The sequence below is a fragment of the Ovis aries genome, chromosome 9 (genome assembly GCF_016772045.2).
Source record: "Ovis aries strain OAR_USU_Benz2616 breed Rambouillet chromosome 9, ARS-UI_Ramb_v3.0, whole genome shotgun sequence".
NCBI classification, from domain to species: Eukaryota; Metazoa; Chordata; class Mammalia; order Artiodactyla; family Bovidae; genus Ovis; species Ovis aries.
This window is the reverse complement of record NC_056062.1, coordinates 57,199,428-57,219,719: the sequence shown is the minus strand read 5'-3', so window position 1 is coordinate 57,219,719 and position 20,292 is coordinate 57,199,428. Positions and strand designations below refer to the sequence as shown.

Genomic DNA, 20,292 nt, shown 5'->3' with positions numbered 1-20,292 from the left:
TGATTCCTCCAGCTCCATTCTTGCTTCATTATAATATTCACTTTTTTTGCAGTGGTCTGGAACCAAACCTAAAATAGTTCTGAGACATGCCTATACAAATAAACCTGGGAAATCTGAATAAGATTGGTTGTAGTAATGCCAATACCCTAATATCCTAGTTGTGATATTGTAGTATAGTTTTTATGAGATGTTATCACTGATGGAAATTGACAAAGAATATCCAAAATTTCTCTATATTGTTCTTACAACTGTATGGGCAACTGCAATTATCTCAAAGTAAAAAGTTTAATTAAAAATACATAAAAGAATACAATAAAATAAAAATTCTGACAAAAAAGCATTAAGCAGAAGAAAATAAAGGGGGAAAAAGACATCATACTATGCAAAAGATGAAAATTCTAATCTGGATAAAAGTTTAACTCAAGCTACAGAAGCATATTACTCAAATTCCTTCTCATTATAGTAAAATCAAAAAGATCAAATCAATAAAATAGAAAGGAAATGAGATTTTTAAAAAGATGATTTCTAGATGAAGTAAACAAATTGAAAGACAAACCAGCCACGTTTTAGAGCTAATAAAAGAGAATGAAGACTACTGAAAATTAAATTACTGACCCAGTGGATACAAACAAAAATAACAAGGCAATTATACAGAAAACAATATATGGTAGATAGACATAATCCAATATAAGAGTAATTGATACATTTGCGTTGAAAAACCTCAAAATAGAAGATAGTTTCTAAGATATAATACAAGAGAATTGTCTGAATTTTAAGATACTAATGAAACTATAGATGAAAAGTGAATACCATGTTCCAGGAACCTTTAAATTACAATATCAATATAAAAGTTTATCCTGAGTACATCACTGAACTTGAAGAACATCTTCAGGCATCTATTAGGTAAAATAAATCACCTTTAAAGAAAAAAATCAGGACTTCCCTGGTGGTTCAGTGGTTAAGAATCCACCTTGCAATGCTGGGGACTCAGGTTCGATTCCTGACCAGGGAACTAAGATCCCACATGCGGTGGAGCAACCAAGCCTGTGAGCCGCAACTACTGGGCCCACGCTACAGAGTCCTTGAGCTGCAACTGCTGAACCTGTGTGCTCCAGAGCCTCTGTGTCACAACTGGAGAGTCCATGAGCCTCGAGGAAAGATCCCACAGGACACAACAAAGACCGGATGCAGCCAAACAAATAAGTAAATACAATTTGTTTTTAAAAAGAGGAAAATCAAGTTGGTCTCAGACTTGCCTCAACATCATTTACTGCCAAAAATAATGGAGTGATGAAACTAGATTTGCTCACTACAAAATATGGCTCTGTATACTTCTTTTCCCAGACAAGTGTTAAGTAACAGACCCAAGAACCAGAATACTGGAGCCATAAATTCATGTCATCACAACACAGGAAAGAAGCATAAGACTAATTAAATGAGCTCATGTTTGGAAGGTGGTACAAACTAATAACAAGCTATAAGATGAGTAGTTTAGGCAGTGAAATACAGATATTATCAATCAACAATTATTTTTGTGCCCCAGAATTTTGCCACAATCTTCAAACACTCTTATAAATACAAGCTTCTCATTTTACAGAGAGAAAATTAGAGAAAATTAATGCTTAAGTAGATGAACTTGCTCTGAATCATACCATTAAACCCATAATTCAAATTCTGTTCTACCTAATTCAGTCAATTCCTACCTAACAAAACAGTGTTATCTTATATCTGGATAGCGAGAACACATGATTTTAATTTTATTCTTTTTGCTTATTTTTTTTCCTAAAGTTTCAACAATGACATGTGTTGCTTTTGCTATTAAAAAAAACAGTAGGCTTTTAAAGATGCACACAAAGGTTCTTTTTTCAAAGAAACAATATAGAAATCTAATCCTTGACATTTTAACTCTCTAGATGCCAGCATGGCATCTAGTTGAAATTGGTTGGTCATTTGAAAGCTCAGTGCACAAACATTGTTTTTCTCACTTTTGAACTCATTCTTAGGGAGATTAAATACAAAATAAGTATGGAAAGAATGATCACAAATTCAGAAATTAAATTGGCTAGATTTTGCTAGTCTAGACTAACACAGTCTGTTTCCTGGAAATCTGTCTTGGCCTTCTGTCTTTTTTTTAAACTGTTTGGATAAAACACACACACACGTGCATGTACATGTGTGCACACACACACACTACCACTGCTCCTGCAGTACACTGTGAGACTGCATGGATTAGGATTCTAGAAAGATCCAAAATTCACCTCGACACAGGGCCAATGCCACACCCATGATGGGCAGAGGTCTTCTCACACAGAGCACAGCCTTGAGAGCCTGGTCAGAAACAAGCTTCCCTGGAAGGAGACAGAAGGTGCCGCTGTGAGATGGCAGGCTCAGCCTGGCCAGTTCACATCGCTTCGCCAGACAAACAGCCTCTGTCTGTCAAGTTCCTTGAACTTTGAGTAACTGGCTGGGGCGCCAACTTAAGAATACAGCCAAGTCTTGAGCAGAACTCTTCTCCCCAAAGAGCTAGCGAGGAATCAATGATGAGGAACTCGCCAATTTTCTGTCACTTGGAGGGCTTCCAAACCCAGGATCATGCTCAGGGAACCGAAGTCCAAGAGGCCTGTGGGTGGAAGCAAACAGGACTCTTTTTCCTCTTTCAAGATATTGCTACGAGTACGTCTAAAATGCTCTGAGGAAAGAACATATTTTTAATTTGTCAGGTCAGCAAAAGCAGGCAGTAAGTAGAGGAAAAGTGATCTTGTGAACTGGCAAGTTTTTCTTCCTTCCTTCTCCCTCACAATCGTTTGTGTTGGGCTAAATCATTTTAAACAGTTTCCTCTGACGTGTATGTCTTGAAACATAAGGGAATTCAAAGTACAGTTTTTGGTTTGGTTTGGTTTGGTTTGGTTTGGTATTTGTTCCCCAGAGTTCACTAAGGGAGGGGACGGTGAGAGGTTGAGAGTTTTAATGTCCCAGACTGATTTTAAAGCCAAGGTTTAAGAAATATTACCTCATACATAAATAGGAATTTTCAGTTATACTCAGGCAATTGTTTTATACCAAAGCCTTGCAAAGAGTCCCCGGTCTGGGACTGTTTATGGTTCCCTCTTATACCCCCCATTCTTTAAACAGGTACCTAGGGGCATTCCCTTTGACCACAGAATGGATGAAGTAACAGCTAGAAGTAATCTTCGAAGAAATGAAGATTTGACCACAATGGGGGCTCTAATGACCACACTAGGACCTTCTGAAAGATTGAAAGCAGCAATTAGAGAGTTATTTTCTGAGGGGCATTATTTATTTTCTTAAAATAGAAAATTTTAAAAACAAGAAAAAGAAATGGATACCTTAATGAGCAGAGCCCTTTGTAACTATGGTCATGATGAACAAATTAAATGAAACTCTCAGCTAGTTTATAACCAAAACATCAATTTCCCTGAAATTTAACTTGGAAAGCAAGAAGGAAGTAGTACCTTGAATGAATGTCTCTGGAATGTAATCTTCCTAAAACAATGGATCTCAATTTCTTTGAAGAGTTCTCTCAGCTTTTGAACTTCCCAGGGTATCGCCTGCTTCTATAACTGAGGATGTCTTACAGTTCACATTCTTGATGAAGGAGGGGCAATTTCTCTGCAAGAAACATCATTTGCAGAGATAAAGCTCCATCTGATACAGCCATTGAAAACCAGGGCCCTGCAAAGACAACTCCTTTAAGCTGCTGCTGCTAAGTCACTTCAGTCGTGTCCGACTCTGTGTGACCCCATAGATGGCAGCCCACCAGGCTCCCCCGTCCCTGGGATTCTCCAGGCAAGAACACTGGAGTGGGTTTCCATTTCCTTCTCCAATGCATGAAAGGGAAAAGTGAAAGTGAAGTCTCTCAGTCATGTCCGACTCTTTGCGACCCTATGGACTGCAGCCTACCAGCCTCCCCCGTCCATGGGATTTTCCAGGCAAGACTACTGGAGTTGGGTGCCATTGTCTTCTCCGCTCCTTTAAGCATCTCAGTCTAAATCATACAGAACAAGTTTCCAATGTCTCATAATAGAAAAGTTGAGCTTCTCAGAGGGACTTCCCTCGTGGCTCAGATGATAAAGAACCTGCTTGCGATGCAGGAGACCCAGGTTCGATCCCTGGGACAGAAAGATCCCTTGGAGAAGATGTTTGCTTCTCCACATTCTAATATCATGAGCTAATGGGAACAAGGTTTAGGGAGTCTTAGTGTGGAGAAGGCAATGGCAACCCACTCCAGTATTCTGAAGCGACTCAGCATGCCTGCATGCACTGGAGAAGGAAAGGGCAACCCATTCCAGTATTCTTGCCTAGAGAATCCCAGGGACAGAGGAGTCTGATGGGCTGCCGTCTATGGGGTTGCACAGAGCCTCTATATTCAAAGGACTAGCCCAGCTGCCAAGTAGCAATTTAAGAAGACTTCAATCTTTATTTTCATCTCTCTCAGAGGTTCTAATTGAGGGCAAGACCCTTCTTTCGCACTCATAGGTTTTGTATACTCCTTCAGCATCCCTCATTTGCAAAAAAAAAGTCCCTCTCCAGAATAGCCCACCCTGTTTTCTCTCCTCTCTTCTTCTTTTGTAGCTCAGCATTGCCATGCTACCTACCCTAGAGGAGGAAATGGCAACCCACTCAAGTATTCTTGCTGGGACAATCCTATGGACAGAGGAACCTGGCAGGTTACAGTCCATGCAGTCACAAAAATTCAGACATGACAGACTGACTGAGATGCTCACATTGCCACACTAATCAATTTACCCTATCCCATTCCCTTTCCACCAGCCTCTCCTTTTCAATCCTCACGTCTCTGACCCCCTTTTTATCTAGCCTACCCTCTTCAATTCTCCCAAGTTTTGCTCATCAACCATCCAGGAATCCAACTGGATTCTCATATAGTAGGTGAGTAGGGAGGCACAGAAATCCATGGAAGAGATGAGGGCCTGAGAGGGAGGAAACTGAAAACATTTGCTCAGAAAACTCCACCTGCCACACTTGCAAGACAGAAACATAGCTTGCAAACACAACTGATATCACCTTTCCCCAGATCCCATAGCACCCATCAAGGCCTCCTGAACCCTAACCTGCTGTGAGTGAGCACGTGCTCAGTCGCGTCGGACTCTTTGTGCTTCTCTGGACTGTGGCCCGCCAGGCTCCTCTGTCCATGGGATTCTCCAGGCAAGAACACTGGAGAGGATGCCACTTCCTTCTCCAGAGTATCTTCCTGACCCAAGGATTGAACCAGCGCCTACTGCATCTTGTGCACTGGCAGGTGGATTCTTCACCACTGAACCACTTGGGAAGCCCCTTCCTGCTATAAGTCTGAATTCTGTTTCCACCTTTCAAGGGAGCATCTGCCAGAAAGAAGCTTCTAAGCCCCAAGGAGCAAGATAGCTGTGAGTCCCAGGGGTCTGTAGCACTTATATCTTATTCCCTCCCCCTTCTCCCTTCTGTCTTTTGACACTAAAAATACAGTTGTTGTGTTTTTTTTTTTCTCTCATATGCTGTTTATGGAATTCACATCCACTCTAACATGGCCAGAATATTGCGGTTGGGGTGGGGGGTGGGGGGGGCGTGGTAAAGGTGGATGGAGGTGACGTGGAAATCTTTTCATTAAAGGATCCTCGGAGCCAATTTGTGTTGCAGTCGCAATCACAGGCTTGGTATTCTTCTCCCCAGAGTCATATCTTCTAAAGTGTTTGTTGAAAATACTGTAATCAGAGCTACTGCTTCACAGAGGCGGGGCCAAATATTAGAGACTCATGTCCTGAAATCTGGTCAATGTGTCCATGCTCATCAAAGTGCCCTGACCATTCTTGCTTTATCACACCCAGAAATGTTAAATTACGAGGCTCCTTGATGTGAACATTCTCTCTAAAGCTGAAACGTGGATTACTTCACAAGTCCGTGCTTGCAAAGCTATGCATTTGGCTTTGAATTCATTGACTTTCTTCTCACCACAAAGTATTAACCATGCCATTGACTTTAAGATGGCTTACTATAAACTAGCCCATTGCTTGGAATTTAATGGGAAAATTGCTCTATCTCCTTCTTATTTAATATACACGTGGATAATTTGTTTTCTTTGTAATATATATATGGGTAATTTGCATCACCTGTTCCATGTTCTCCTACATAATTCTTGTGCTCATCGCTTCTGCCCTTGCTACCCAAGCTTCAACCTCTCTTTTCCCTCATCCGCCTTTTCAATCCTGAATTTTCTGACCCGCCACCACCACCCTTTCTATCATCTCCCATACTTTATCCCGGTCAATACCATCATTGACAACAATTATTTTGTGCTTGCTCTGTGCTCCGCACAGCTCTATTCATTTGGAGAAACACCAATCAGAGGTTTTTCAAAGAGCTGCAGTATGAAAATAAAGCTCAAAACAGGCAACCTCATGTTTATGCGTGAATAAATCCAGATGTCTCGGACCTCATTGCTAAGTTTGGGTAAAACAAGAAACCAGGCTCTGATTCAAGTCAGCAAATTTTAAAAGGAAATTAAGAGGATGGGTGCAGGTCTAGAGAGTAAACTGAAGTACTTTCTATGAAAAGCTCCTGGCCAGTGACTTTACCCCAGTACTCCTCCTGAGGGATGATGACTGTCATGCGGATCTGCTGTTTTATTTGCTCGAATGACTGATTGTTTTGATCATCATACATTTCACTCATTCAAACCAGGGTTTCTTGAGTGACACTGATTTCCCAGCGTGCAGGTGTACCACAGGGAAAAGAAAGGGACTTTAATGGGGAATTAGGCATCCAGAGACCTGGAGTTCATCAAATTCCTTAAACCTTGCTGGGCCTCAGTTTTATCTACAAAATGGAGAAGTCACAATGAGTGACCCCCTCGATTCCTTGCAGAGCTGCTGATCAGTGACTCATATTGGTTAAGAGCTGCGATGTTGTTTGCTAGCAGTTTAACGTGCCAAGTAATGCACTGTATTTCAATGACTCTGCAGGTAAGTAGTGAGGAGCAGGCATGCAAAAATCAAAGACAGAAAGTCTGCAGGGTTTTGACATTTGTAGATGAAAAGCAGTATATTCAAAATCTTGCCCTCACATAGGAAAAGAATGCTACAAAATCATTTATTTACTTATAATAGCTAGATTAGCACAAATTAGGAATCCATTAGCTGTTTAGGTTGTGACTATTGTTGCTGAGGAAAAAAGCTTTAAAATGCTTCGGGGGCATCTAATTTAAAAGAAACAAATGGATTACATTTTCCTAATTTAGCAGTCAGTTACTGTGACTCATCCTCCTCTCTCTGCTCATGTGACCAGGATAGTAAACACGGGGTATTGACAAGAAAATCTAGCCCGCCAGTCAGCAGATGCCAGCCCTCCTTAGACTGAAGCCACAGTGAAAATGTGCTTGTTTCCTGTTTTCTTTGCAAAACCAAATTGCAGGGACCGTGCCAGTGTTTATTATAGTGCCCTACGTGAAAAGGGACTGATTGCTTATTTTTGACTTATGATCGACAAATATTGTGGCAAACCCTCGCGCCTTCCATTTCCTGCTTTTAGAGAGCCCTGAGTCTAAATGAATAGAGATTAAATAGGTGCTTATCTGCCTCCGATTCCCGAGGTGATCTGCCCAAGCTCTGGAAAATTTTCCTTCTCCTTCAAAATTTTTTTCAGCAGTAAGATCACGGAAAGAGATGACCGCTGGTTCACAGTCCCAGCTCTGCCTCCTACAGTCTGTGAGCCTTTGGGAAAGTTACTCACACTCTCATCACTTGGTTTCTTCATCTGCAATAAAGACAAAAGTACATCTCTTCCATACACATGTTTAAACTAAATCGTACTATTTTTAAAGAATTTACAAACATTAAATCTTTAGAGCAAAATCAAAGAGATAGTAACTACTACCAGTGTAATCGTAGCTAACATTCATTGGTATGAGTTGTAATTGAGGTAGTAATGTGAATGTATCCCCACCAGTTCAAGGGAGAGAAATACATGTGCTTCCCAGGTGGCACTAGTGGTAAAAACCCTCCTGCCAATGCAGGAGACAGAGGGGATGTGGGTTCGATTCTTGGGTCAGGAAGATCCCCTGGAGGAGGGCATGGCAGCCCACTCCAGTATTCTTGTCTGGAGAATCCCATGGACAGAGGAGCCTGGGGGGTTACAGCCCATGGGGTCACAAAGTTTCAGACATGACTGAAGAGACCTAGCACTCACACATGTACCCAAAGAAGAGAAACTTCCTGCTCTGTGCAGAGTGACAAGCGGGGGTTTCTATTTCCTCCAAGAGAAACTGTGATCCACTTACTGTGTTTCGAACCAAAGGACTCCAACTTGAGTTGATATTGTTGCATTTGAGTGATTGCCAATAATGCTCTACAAGTGTTAATACCAGTGAGACAGGCTGGGACCTGGAACCAGGGACTCTTTGCTGCAGTGCTTGCACCGTCTCCTTGAGCAACAAAATATAAAGAAACTATAAGGGACTGAAAATAACTGTATACCAGTTGGGGAAAATTATGGACAACAAGGTACACAAAGACGAAAAACATAACTGCCACTTCTGAAGAGCTGGAGCAAAAACAGAGTACTGAGCATGCCCCCTGCACACAACATCACCAAAGGGCAAATGACCCAAGCCACCTCTCCAGCTGGACTCCCTGGATACACCCCTACCCTTACCCATACATGGAAGCAGCTCACCCCCTACCTCCCTACATCAGGGAAGGAACAAGGGAACCTGTTGCCTGTTCTCGCTCCCTCTCTGCAACAGGAGTCCCAATAAAGCCTTGCCTGAATTTCTTGTCTGGCCTCTTAGTAATTTCTGTTAATTAAGGAGGCCAAGAACTGTGGTCAGTAATACCAGGAGAGCAACTGCCTTGAGCTTGGGCCAAATATGGAAGTGCGTTAGGGAGCGCCTTCCTACCATACTGAACTGGGGGAAAGGGGGAAGGGTGGAGCTCTGGGCATCCTTAGTCTAGTAAGAGAAGGAATTGGTTGTGCAGTTGCGATTGCCAGGAAACCTGAACCAAAAAATTTGAGGTACCTCACGTCTCTTCTTCCCCTCTCTCTTACCACCAACCAAGCAAACCGAAACTACTCCTCCTAGCCTCATAAAGCTTTATTTCAGGATAGTGATGATGTATTTGGGACTCAAAAGTTTGACATTTTCAAAAGTCTTCTATTAAAATTAAAAAGATAATGGAACATGTAACACTCAAGTCATAGTATTGAAAGAAAATTAGAGAAAATATAATGCCCTTATTTTTCCAAACTCAAAAATTAAAACCCAAACGTGTTCAATGATTTGTTTAACCCTACACATTGGGATGGTGGTAGAGATGGGAGGAGTTGGCTCCATCAAATACTCTTTCTGTTGCCCATTCAGAACCATTATCAGCTGTGAATATTCTCAGGGAGCTAAGGGGATTCATGGGTTGGCTTATAATACTGGTTTACAAGCTTAACGGGGGCCAGAGCAGCTGCTCTTTTGTTTGGTCCACTTATTGCTCCTATAAGACTTTGTTTCAGGAATATTCTATGAGGTAAGATGTATGGCTTTGGGCTTCCCTAGTGGCTCAGTGGTACAGAACCTGCCTGCCAATGCAGGAGACACAGATTCAGTCTCTGATCTGGGAAGCTTGCACATGCCGTGGATCATCTAAGCCTGGGCACCAGACTATTGAGCCTGTGTTCCAAAGCCTGGGAGCCACAGCAATTGAAGCCCACACGCCCTAGAGCCTGTGCTCCACAACAAGAGAAGCCACCACAATGAGAAGCCTGTGTACTGCAACGGAGAGCAGCCGCTGCTCGCCGCAACGTGAGAAAGCCCGCACAGCAATGAAGACCCAGCACAGGCAAAAATAAATAAATAAAATTATGAAAACAAAATAAATAAAATATAGGTTTTATGGTATCTCTTTACAACCGTGACGTCCTGTTGAACAGCAGCCCTTGCTGAAGAAAATTTGAGATATGCTGTCTCGTGGATTGTGGCAAAAAGTGGAGAAGGAAACCCAGAGCTCTGCGTTCTGGACAGGGAAGCTTAGTAAAATTAGCCCCACAAGGGGGTCTGAGCAGCGAAGGCTGACCTGACCCATGGGGACTTGGCAGCAGAAGAGAAGTTAAGAGAGAGGTGCATGAAAGGAGTGGGGAAAGGACCACAAAATTTTCTCGATATTTACCTTGTAAATCCATGTGCATTTCAGGCTCCTTAATGGTGTGCGACAGAAATACACCCTGGGTATTTTTTACATAAAAGGGCGCTTATTGAAAGGATAGCGCTCAGAGAATCAGCTAAAGGCCTGAAAACTGCAGACGTTAGGGGAGTGTGAGGGTCAGGCCTCAGGACTGGATGGCTCACCTTAGGACTCCTCATCCCTACTGTCTTTGTATCTCTCACTCAGTTTGTTTCAGAGGTGAGCACTGATTGGTCAAATGAGGCCACGTGCTTACCCCCTGTCTGCAGGAGAGGAGCTCTGGCCCCTCAGCTTCCCTAGTAGGAGACAGGTACTACCTTCCACCCGGGCCACATAGTTCGGGAAAAGGAATTTCCCCCCTAAAAGAATTAAGGGCTCTTGGGTCCAAGCCTACATCTTAGTCAGTGAACAGGAGGATAATTCTGAACGCACAATGTTACCTGTCACGTGTTCCTGATCTGTACTTGGGTCTCCATGCACTCACAGCTGAATCAGACAGCAGACAGGCTGTAAATAAAGAGCAAAAGAGGTTTTCTTACATTTTTAGGAAAACACTAAAACAATAGCTCTAGACATCAGGGCACCAGCAGCACTGCCTGAGTGAAGGCTAATGTGAGTCCTTCTTCCCCATTTGCCAGAGGCCACTGGACTATACAGCCCTGGGGGGGAGGGGGGTCCCATGGAGGCAGTAGTGCCCCCCCAGAGAAGGAGCAGCTCCCAGCAAGAGGAGAAGTGTGTGAGTAGGGCTTGTGCAGCTGGGAATGCCAGCCATTTACATCCGAGTTATGACTGTCAATATGACCTCATTAGATTCCGGAGCTTAATGAGGAAAAATTCAATATGGCCTCTAAAGAAAGCTTTGAAAAGAAATAAAAGGAATGTGAGGGCTAGTTGGAGTGCCCAGGGCCGTTCTTTCTCACTAGCTGAGTAATCTTGGGCAAGTTACAGAATGCCTTTGAGATTCAGGTTCCTTGATTGTTAAATGGAAACCATAATCCCATGAGTTATTATGAAAATTAAATGAGGTTGCCAGCTAAATGTTGGCACTTGCCACCTGCCTCTACAAGGATTAAGTCACTAGCCAGTGTAATCATTGACCTTCAACACACACAAAAAGAGTTCAGGGTGGAGCTCAGAATTGAGGCACATTGTGGTGTGGGAAAAACTGGCAGGACAGGTTTTCAGATAGTTAGATATTTTCAGAAGAAGATTTTATAAGCCCAAATTCTTGCATACTCTCATATCTAGAAAGGCACTAGAAATTGTTACTGGAGACATCTGCTCCTCATAACTAGAAGTAACCATCAGGAGACTAGCAGCAACCTTTTACAAAAATGTGTGCTTGATTGCACGTATTCCCCTTCACAAAATCACATCTGTGCTGACTTCCCCAACCTCTCTTCAGAGCAGTTGAGATGCTGTCTCCCAGCCTATAGTCCTCATCTTGCCCCAAATAAAACTTAACTCACAACACTTACTCCGTGAATTTTATTTTTTCAGTTGACAAGATGAAAGGGTCAAACACAGCCTAACATGCAGTACTACTCAGTACATGCAAGAGAAATATTTGAAAAATAATTACCATAAAATGCTAACAATTCACTGCGTGCTTCCTCTGCGTAGACAGAGGGTAGTGCTAGCTCTGCTATCAGACATCCCAGGTTCCCATGCACCTGCTACTCAGTGGCTAGCTGTGGGGTCTTAGGCATGTTCCTCAACCTCTCTGAATCCTGAGGGTCCACCTCACTGGACTGTTGAGATTAACTGAGATGAAACACGTACAGCAGATAAAATAATACCTGGCATATAATAAGCACTCAATAATGTGAGACATATCAATTCCCCCGGTATTATCCTCATTTTCTACAATGCTACCTACCCAACATGAATAAATGGGGCTAAACTACCCTCAGCTCAGTATACTCCTCCATATATTTGGCCCAACTGGGTTAAAGAAATGATGTCTGTCTCTCAAAGATACTGACATCATGGAAGAGAGGGGAAAACAAGGCATGAGGAGATGAAGGCAAAGAGGAATAAGAGAAGAACTTTGTACTCTGATATCTGATTGTGGAAGAGGAGTCCCCAAGTCACAATCATGCACCTATTTCACTTCCAGCATTTTCTTTTTTTTTTTTTTTGACTGAATACTAAACACACAAAGTTTTTATTTCATTTCTCCTGGGACACTAGAGATTCTAGTCTTTCCTGCATAGAAAAGTTTCTTCTTTGATTATAGTGTCTCATATATTTGCTTTGTTTCTTTTTTTTTAGCTTATTTTTTTTAATTTTTATTTTTACTTTATTTTACTTTACAGTACTGTATTGGTTTTGCCATACATTGACATGAATCCTGTGGTTTAGAAGAATCCTTTGAATGTGACTTTTTCTAAATTTTGTACACAGATAGGATAGGGGCTCACAGAGAAAGAGAATCAGGCATAGATTTCTTGATAAGCAGGGATCTTACTTTGCCTACAAAGGTCCATATAGACAAAGCTATGGTTTTTCCAATAGCCATGTATGGATGTGAGAGTTGGACCATAAAGAAGGCTGAGCACTGAAGAACTGATACTTTTAAACTGCGGTTCTGGAGAGGACTCTTGAGACTCCCTTGGACAGCAAGGAGATCAAACCAGTCAATCCTAAAGGAAATCAATTCTGAATATTCATTGGCAGGACTGATGCTGAAGCTCCAACACTTTGGCCACTGATGCAAAGAGTCAACTCACTGGAAAAGACCCTGAGCTGGGAAAGATTGAGGGCAGGAGGAGAAGGGGATGATAGAGGGTGAGATGGTTGGATGGCATCATCGACTCAATGGACATGAGTTTGAGCAGACTCCAGGAGACAGTGGAGGACAGGGAAGCCTGGTGTGCTAAAGTCCATGCGGTCGCAAAGAGTCAGATACAACTTGGTCATCGAATAACAACAGTTTTGTGATCTAAGCATGGCCACAATGCTCGCCCTTACACAGGTCTCAGTAATTAATGATCTTAAGGGAAGTAAGGGAAGGCAGGAACAAAGGAAAAGCAGTTAAGAAACAATAGTTCAGTAATAAAGAGAGTCCTATTTCCTCTTCCAGTGATATAAATAATAATCTGGCCCTTAACCTTTGCCCTAATTCTATGCTGAATTCTCCTCTTCTGCTCAAGGCCCTTCATGAATATGCATATAACCTTAGCTTAAACTTTCCCAGTTTTACTCCTTGGAGAGACATTGCTTTGGGAAAAATCTTCCATGTTCTCCTTACTCACTGCAAACAATAAATCTTTCCATCTCCCAGTCTTTGGTTTGGTTGTGTTTTTTGGCTCAATATCCACTAAGGGGCAAACCCAGCTCTCGGGTAACAAGATGACTGATGTTCAGTTCAGTTCAGTTCAGTCACTCTGTCGTGTCCGACTCTTTGCGACCCCATGAATCTCAGCACGCCAGGCCTCCCTGTCCATCACCAACTCCCGGAGTTCACTCAGACTCATGTCCATCGAGTCAGTGATGCCATCCAGCCGTCTCATCCTCTGTTGTCCCCTTCTCCTCCTGCCCCCAATCCCTCCCAGCATCAGAGTCTTTTCCAATGAGTCAACTCTTCGCATGAGTTAGGAGATGAATATTTAGCTAGTACTCTCTAAGTATGAGGACTGCTACCGGGGTATTAAATTGGGTGGACATCCAGGCAAGATTTAAGGAGGAAGAGACTTATTTGGGGGGGATGTGATTCCAGTGCAATGATAAATGAATGGACTAGAAATATATAGTGCTCAAGGAGAACATCTATTTATTTAAGATGTCCCAAAATGCCTGAGGCTTCCCAGGTGGAAAAGAGTCCTCCAGCCAATGCAGGAGATCCAGGAGATGCGGGTTCGATCCCTGGGATGAGAAGATCCCCTGAAGTAGGAAATGGCAACCCACTCCAGTATTCTTACCTGGAGAATCCCATGGAGAGAGGAATCTGACAGGCTATAGTCCATAGGGTTGCAAATAGTCAGACACGATTAGCATACATGCATGCAAAGTGCCTGGTATCAAGACTGCTTACAAAACATTGTAAAACCTTGAGAAATGTATGTATGAGGATAAAGGAAAACTGAAAAGAGAAAAAAGCTTAAAAATAACAAGATTACCAAACCCAACTGCTTGCATATTTGCAGGCTTTTAAGTGACGAGTGTAGGAGACATTTAGAATCAGACAATTGATAGAAGAGAAAAAAGTTCCAGACGATGGTAAAATTATTAAACATATAACAAATTCAAAAGGGGGAACACACGGAAAACATGTCATTTAGGAATACACTGGTGTCTGCTGTCTTGAACATCTTTGAGAGATTCAAGGAGACAGCAGGGCTCAAAATCAACTCATCTCCAAGAGCAGACTGATATTCAAAGAGGAATGGAGCAGAAGTCTTTGTTAATCATAATAAAGAATTTGCTGTATTCAAATGAAATAACAGCAAAGTGGAAGTATGCCAGGGCAATACCAGTTTTCCAAGCAGGAATAAAGGGAATGCTAGGAAATTACAGAGCCTTCATCTCAATGTCTGTAATTTGCAAAATAATGGAAACAATAGCAGGGTAAGTATGCCAAATGCATTTACAAATGAGTATCATTCCCTTTAATCAAGCTAGAGATAACCAACAAGGCAGGATAGAGGACTGAGGGGTTTAAATCTCTCTCTCTTTTGATTGGGCTATGACACAGTTAATAATTACATATGACTTGTTTTATTTAATATCCAGATTATTTTTACATAGTAGCTGTTTCTCATGTGCCCATTAGAGAAAAGAGTAAGATAAAAAGGAAAGCAAAGAAAAACAAAGTACTCTGCTGTCTCCATTGTTTGGGGTGTGCTACTATATATTCTTTTTGCTTAACATCAGACTGTGGCATAGAGCTAAAAGAGAATGTAAAAAATACAAATAAGCCATCATCCAAGGCTGGAATCAGAACCACCTGAGGTGTACTTATTTCTAAGAATCACAGAAGCAGGTTGCTCTGTGTCCTCTTGTATTTTTAGAATATCTGTCTTTCTTGACATCTGGCTGCAATTTAAGCCCATTGTCTATTGTCCTGTCTTCAGTGAAGACCAAACAGCTAGACAGCATTTTCTTACCCCTGGAACACCTGCCCCTGGTCACCAGTGGCTGAGTCCACAGATTCAGTGATCTCACCACACTTCTCTGGCATTGGTTTTATATTAATTCATTAACTTGAATACTTAGCTCATCGGGAAAGAACCCTGAGCTTCTAGGAATTACACAACCTGCTGAAATGTGTGTCAGACCTGAGTTTTTAGTGTGAGATGAACAAGGCACTTGAACCTCTATACTGCTGGCAGTGTTTCCACTGATCTCTCCAGTGGTTTCAACACCCTGTTAGTTCCACTTTGTAAGTTTTGTCAATTGAAAAATATAGTCACAACCTGAAAGTAGAGAGTTCTTTTCTTTGGTGGGAATGTTTAGGACTCTGAGCTCAGGAGACAGCATCTCAGTAGCTCTGAGAAAACTGCTCTAAGGAAGCAGAAGGGGAAGTCAGGCTATGTACAAGTTTGCAACAAAGAAAGCAGGCAGCCTGAACATCAAAGATCAGGTATCAGGTTAAGGAATTTAGCATTCTACATATGGGAAGATGCAAGCCTCTGGAGTCTGAATTCATTCCTTTCATGTCACCTCAGCTATCTGGGGCCAATCCTGTTTCCTTGTTCATCTTAAGGAGTGGCAGACAGTTGCTTCTTGCAGCCTCCCAACTCCTCAGCAGTCACCACGGAGGGTGGCAGCATCGACTGGATCACAGTTTTAGGAACCCTGATTCATATTTGGAGACCAGAAATCACGGATGGCTGTGATAATTCTCGTTTATTAATACGGAAGGAGATATTTTCATTTCTGTTTCATTCCTCCAGTGTCCACAGGACACATAAAAATATTGTGTGTCCTCCAGTTCCCATTCTCTTCCTTGATTCTTCAGCCAGGAAAATAGACTTCTTGAGTAATAGAGGTCATCAGGAGTAAGTTCCTCAATTTTCCTTGCACACACACGTACAACCTTTTTCCCCACATACAACCTTTTTACATCCATTGCCATTCTTACAGTTTCAGGTGAAGATTTGTTCTTTTTTTTTCTTAAAAATTAATGTCTCCAGCTCTGCTTCAAAATCTACCCCCTTCTGTCCCTCTAAGAGCATCTGATTCTTCAGCTTTCTTTTCAACAGGCTCTTTCCTCTCAACCAATAAATACGTTCAAGACTCTGACACATAAAACACTTCCCCAAATCCAATGCCCCCTTCTATTAATAACTACTGGCCTTCCTCTCCCCATGCCTTCAAGGTCAAGTCTCTTGATGGAATAAACTCTACTAATAACTCCACTCCTTTACCCCTTCACCCTGAATGTACCTGGTTTCCTAGTCCCTACAACACAGGGAAAGATATCAGCCAGAGATTTTCGGCAGTTTCCTAACTGCCAAATTTCTGTCTAGCCTTTCTTAGTTACTCTGTAGCAATGATACTTTTGTCCACTTTCTCCTCAAAATCCTCTTCACTTTAAGAACTCCACTCTCTCCTATATTATGTCTTTCCTATAGTCATTTTATCTACACATCTTGTGGATGGAAGAAACACAAGCTGAAATCAAGATTGCCAGGAGAAATAGCAATAACCTCAGATATGCAGATGACACCACCCTTATGGCAGAAAGTGAAGAGGAACTAAAAAGCCTCTTGATGAAAGTGAAAGAGGAGAGTGAAAAAGATGACTTAAAACTCAACATTCAAGAAACTAAGATCATGGCATCTGGTCCCATCACTTCCTGGCAAATAGATGGGGAAACAATGGAAAGAGTGACAGACTTCATTTTTCTGGGCTCCAAAATCACTGCAGATGGTGACTGCAGCCATGAAATTAAAAGACACTTGCTGCTTGAAAGAAAAGCTATGACCAAACTAGATAGCATATTAAAAAGCAGAGACATTACCTTATCAACAAAGGTCCATCTAGTCAAAGCTATGGTTTTTCCAATAGTCATGTATGGATGTGAGAGTTGGACCATAAGGAAGGCTGAGCGCTGAAGAATTGATGCTTTTGAACTGTGGTGCACTGGAGAAGACTCTTGAGAGTCCTTTGGACAGCAAGGAGATCAAACCAGTCATTCCTAAAGGAAATCAACCTTGAATATTCACTGGAAGGACTGAAGCTGAAGCTCCAATACGTTCACCACCTGATGCAAAGAACTGACTCATTGGAAAAGACCCTGATGCTGGGAAAGATTGAAGGCAGGAGGAGAAGGGGATGACAGAGGATGAGAAGGTTGGATGGCATCATCAACTCAATGGACATGAGTCTGAGCAAGCTCCAGGAGTTGGTGATGGACAGGGAAGCCAGATATGCTACAGTCCATGGGGTCGCAAAGAGTCAGACACCGCTGAGCGACTGAATTAAACTGAACTGAACTGAACCCATCCTGTGAGAGACTGGATTCTGTTTTGGGTTCTCCTGTCTTCTTTGCTTAGGAGATTTCAGCCTCTCCCTTGGTTCTGATATCCAAATTCCAGAAGCTTTTCTATTTATATTTTAGTTCTACTTTCTCCTATTCCAGACCCAACTTTCTTGTGACAATCTCCACTTAAACGCTCCTTAACTATCTCCAGCACAACTGATTTCCCCCTCTCTCTTCTTCCCACTGTCCCTCTTCCTTCTCTGTTTTCTATTGGCTGGTAACATCCTCATTTACCCAGTTTTCCTGAGGTGGAAACCTGAGTTTAATTCTGGACATTTTTCTCCAGTGCCTCTTACTTCCTGCACATCCAGTCACGAAACCTTCAGATTCCTCCCTGAGACCTTCTCAAGTGTAGCCTCTCCATCCCCAGTGCCATGGACTCTGCCTCTGACCCTGATCTTCCCTTGCCTGGATTCTTGCCTTAGCCTTTCAGACCATCTCTGCACCTCCAGCATGGCTCCTACCTATCAGTTTGCCGTGACCCTACCTGGGAGCTTGCATTATCCATACCCCTCTACTCCCTGCGGTCTTCTGTGGCTTCTCATCATTTGTCTAGCTCTTGACCAGCACCTAAAGCCCTTCACATTGCTGCCTTCCTCACCTTCTCATCCACTCACCTCCACCACCATTCACCCTCCAGCCATATCCTTCTATGTCTTTGTGTCCCAACTCCCTGCTCAGAATGCTCTCCAAAACACAGAGTAGGTAGGTGTCACCTCTTCCACAAATACGTCTGCAATTACTCTGTCCCAGTGGGGAAGGGGAGCTGGGAGGAAATAATCACCCCCTTCTCTTTTCTGCCAGTGAAGCTTTCACATACTTACAGTGTTGATGAATCACTCTGCACTGTTAAGATTTGTTGATATGTCTGTCTCCCCTCCTAGACTCTGAACTCCTTGGGGGCGGGTAGAGTCCAGGCATTTATCTCTGTATTCTCTCTCACAGTGCCTGTAATATGAGAGTTGAGTTACAATGAACTAAAGATAGAACATATTTTGCAAAGTACTCAAGGATGTGAAGGCCTGTTGGTGAATTTGGCTGCCTCCCACAGAGGTTGTGAGCAGCTTGAGATCTGGGACTCTTTCTCTTGCCCCCAACACCTGTCACAGTGCCTTGTACCTAGTGCCCAGGAACGCCCTGGGTAAGTAATACATTTGCCAGACAAAGGATGGTTATTCTGTCTTAAGGTATGAGGCTGCCCGTCAATATGGATATTTAAAATGTCTGAGTGTTTGGTCACTCCATAAGAACATGTGGAATTCAATACACTGTGCTCTGGGAGCCATCAGCGCTCATCTAATTGGTTTGCAGTAGTCCACTGGACATTTATTTATAATAATGAGATTCTTAATTGCTCTGATGTGCTTCTTTCTTTATTCGGTGTATAAAGTGCTTAAGGAAAAGAGTGTTTATGTACGCACACAGCACACACACACATGTATAGATACTTCTAATTCAATTAGTGCCTGGAACATGGATAAGTACATACTATGTACAGAAAAGATAGTAACTGTCAAGGAAAACATTTTTAGAGTAGATATGACACTGTCTTTGCTTTGGGTATGTTGATAAGCACCTAAATCTTCAGAATATATATATATACTCCAGTATTCTTGCCTGGAGAATTCCATGGACAGAGGAGCTTGGCGATCTATAGATCAGGGAGTCGCAAAAAGTTGGACATGAATGAATGACTAACATCTTCCCTTTTTTGCATATAATATACATGTGTGTGAGAGTTTTATATATTTTTATATGCACAGGGAAATAGTTCAAAATCTTTAGTTGATTTGTAAATATATGTGAATGTATAGAATGCACAACTCCCCGTGCTAATAAGTACAATGAGAGATCATAAACGTTGCAGAGAGGGTTGGGAAAACTTGCGGAAGCAAAACCTGAGTTGGGTATTGACAAACGAAGAACTTCTCAAGAAGAGGAGAAGGTGAGAGAAGACCCGTGCAAAAGCTAAGGGGAGACATAGAAAACCTGAGGTTAGGAGAAGAGTCGGACGTGACATGTGATGCAGAGATGCGTTTTAGTGAGACAGAGACTAGGAGTTGGGTCTGCAAAGACAGGCTGGGACCTATTTGTTAAGAAATTTGTTCTTTACCCTTCAAATAAAGAGCCTTGGGAGGTTTCTTGGTAGGGATGAGAAGGGAGAAAAGATGTGTTTCGGCAAGATTGTCCCTGGCAGCAGTTTGGAGGATGACTGGAGGAAGTGGTTTGTGAAACTGTAGAGCAGTTAGGTGATGTGACTGATAATAACCCGGAAGGAGCAGTGGCAGTATGAGGGTGAGAATAGAAAGGCATCTCAGAGGACTGAAGACATGCGAGTCTGGGCAGAGAGGTGTGGAGGAGTCAGCAGTGAGTTCCCTTGAAACTACACAGCCTGCTTGGGAACAGAATTCCTTCATCTTGTAGGGCTATGGGTGGCCGAGTTTCTGCACCTATTAATATAGGGGTCACATCCAGGTTTTGAGTGACCTGAAGTTTAATTAACTTTAAGAGTCTTCTTAGGGAAAAAAAAATACAAAATAGGTACAAAAATGAATATTCACTGCAGGGAGAGAGGAAATGACAACAAACCACAAATAAAAAGCTGAAAACGAAAATGTCGTAACT

At 42.3% G+C, this 20,292-nt stretch overlaps 1 long non-coding RNA gene across 1 annotated transcript; it reads right to left on the bottom strand.

The window, feature by feature from the left end:
• Positions 1-269: 269 nt before the first annotated feature.
• Positions 270-18,565, bottom strand: LOC114116463 (uncharacterized). Its single transcript, XR_003590378.3, has 6 exons — positions 18,492-18,565; positions 10,619-10,685; positions 8,288-8,431; positions 5,091-7,764; positions 3,474-3,630; positions 270-2,620 (listed from the first exon to the last, which is right to left on the bottom strand). It is a non-coding gene; the product is annotated as an uncharacterized LOC114116463 (long non-coding RNA).
• Positions 18,566-20,292: the final 1,727 nt, after the last annotated feature.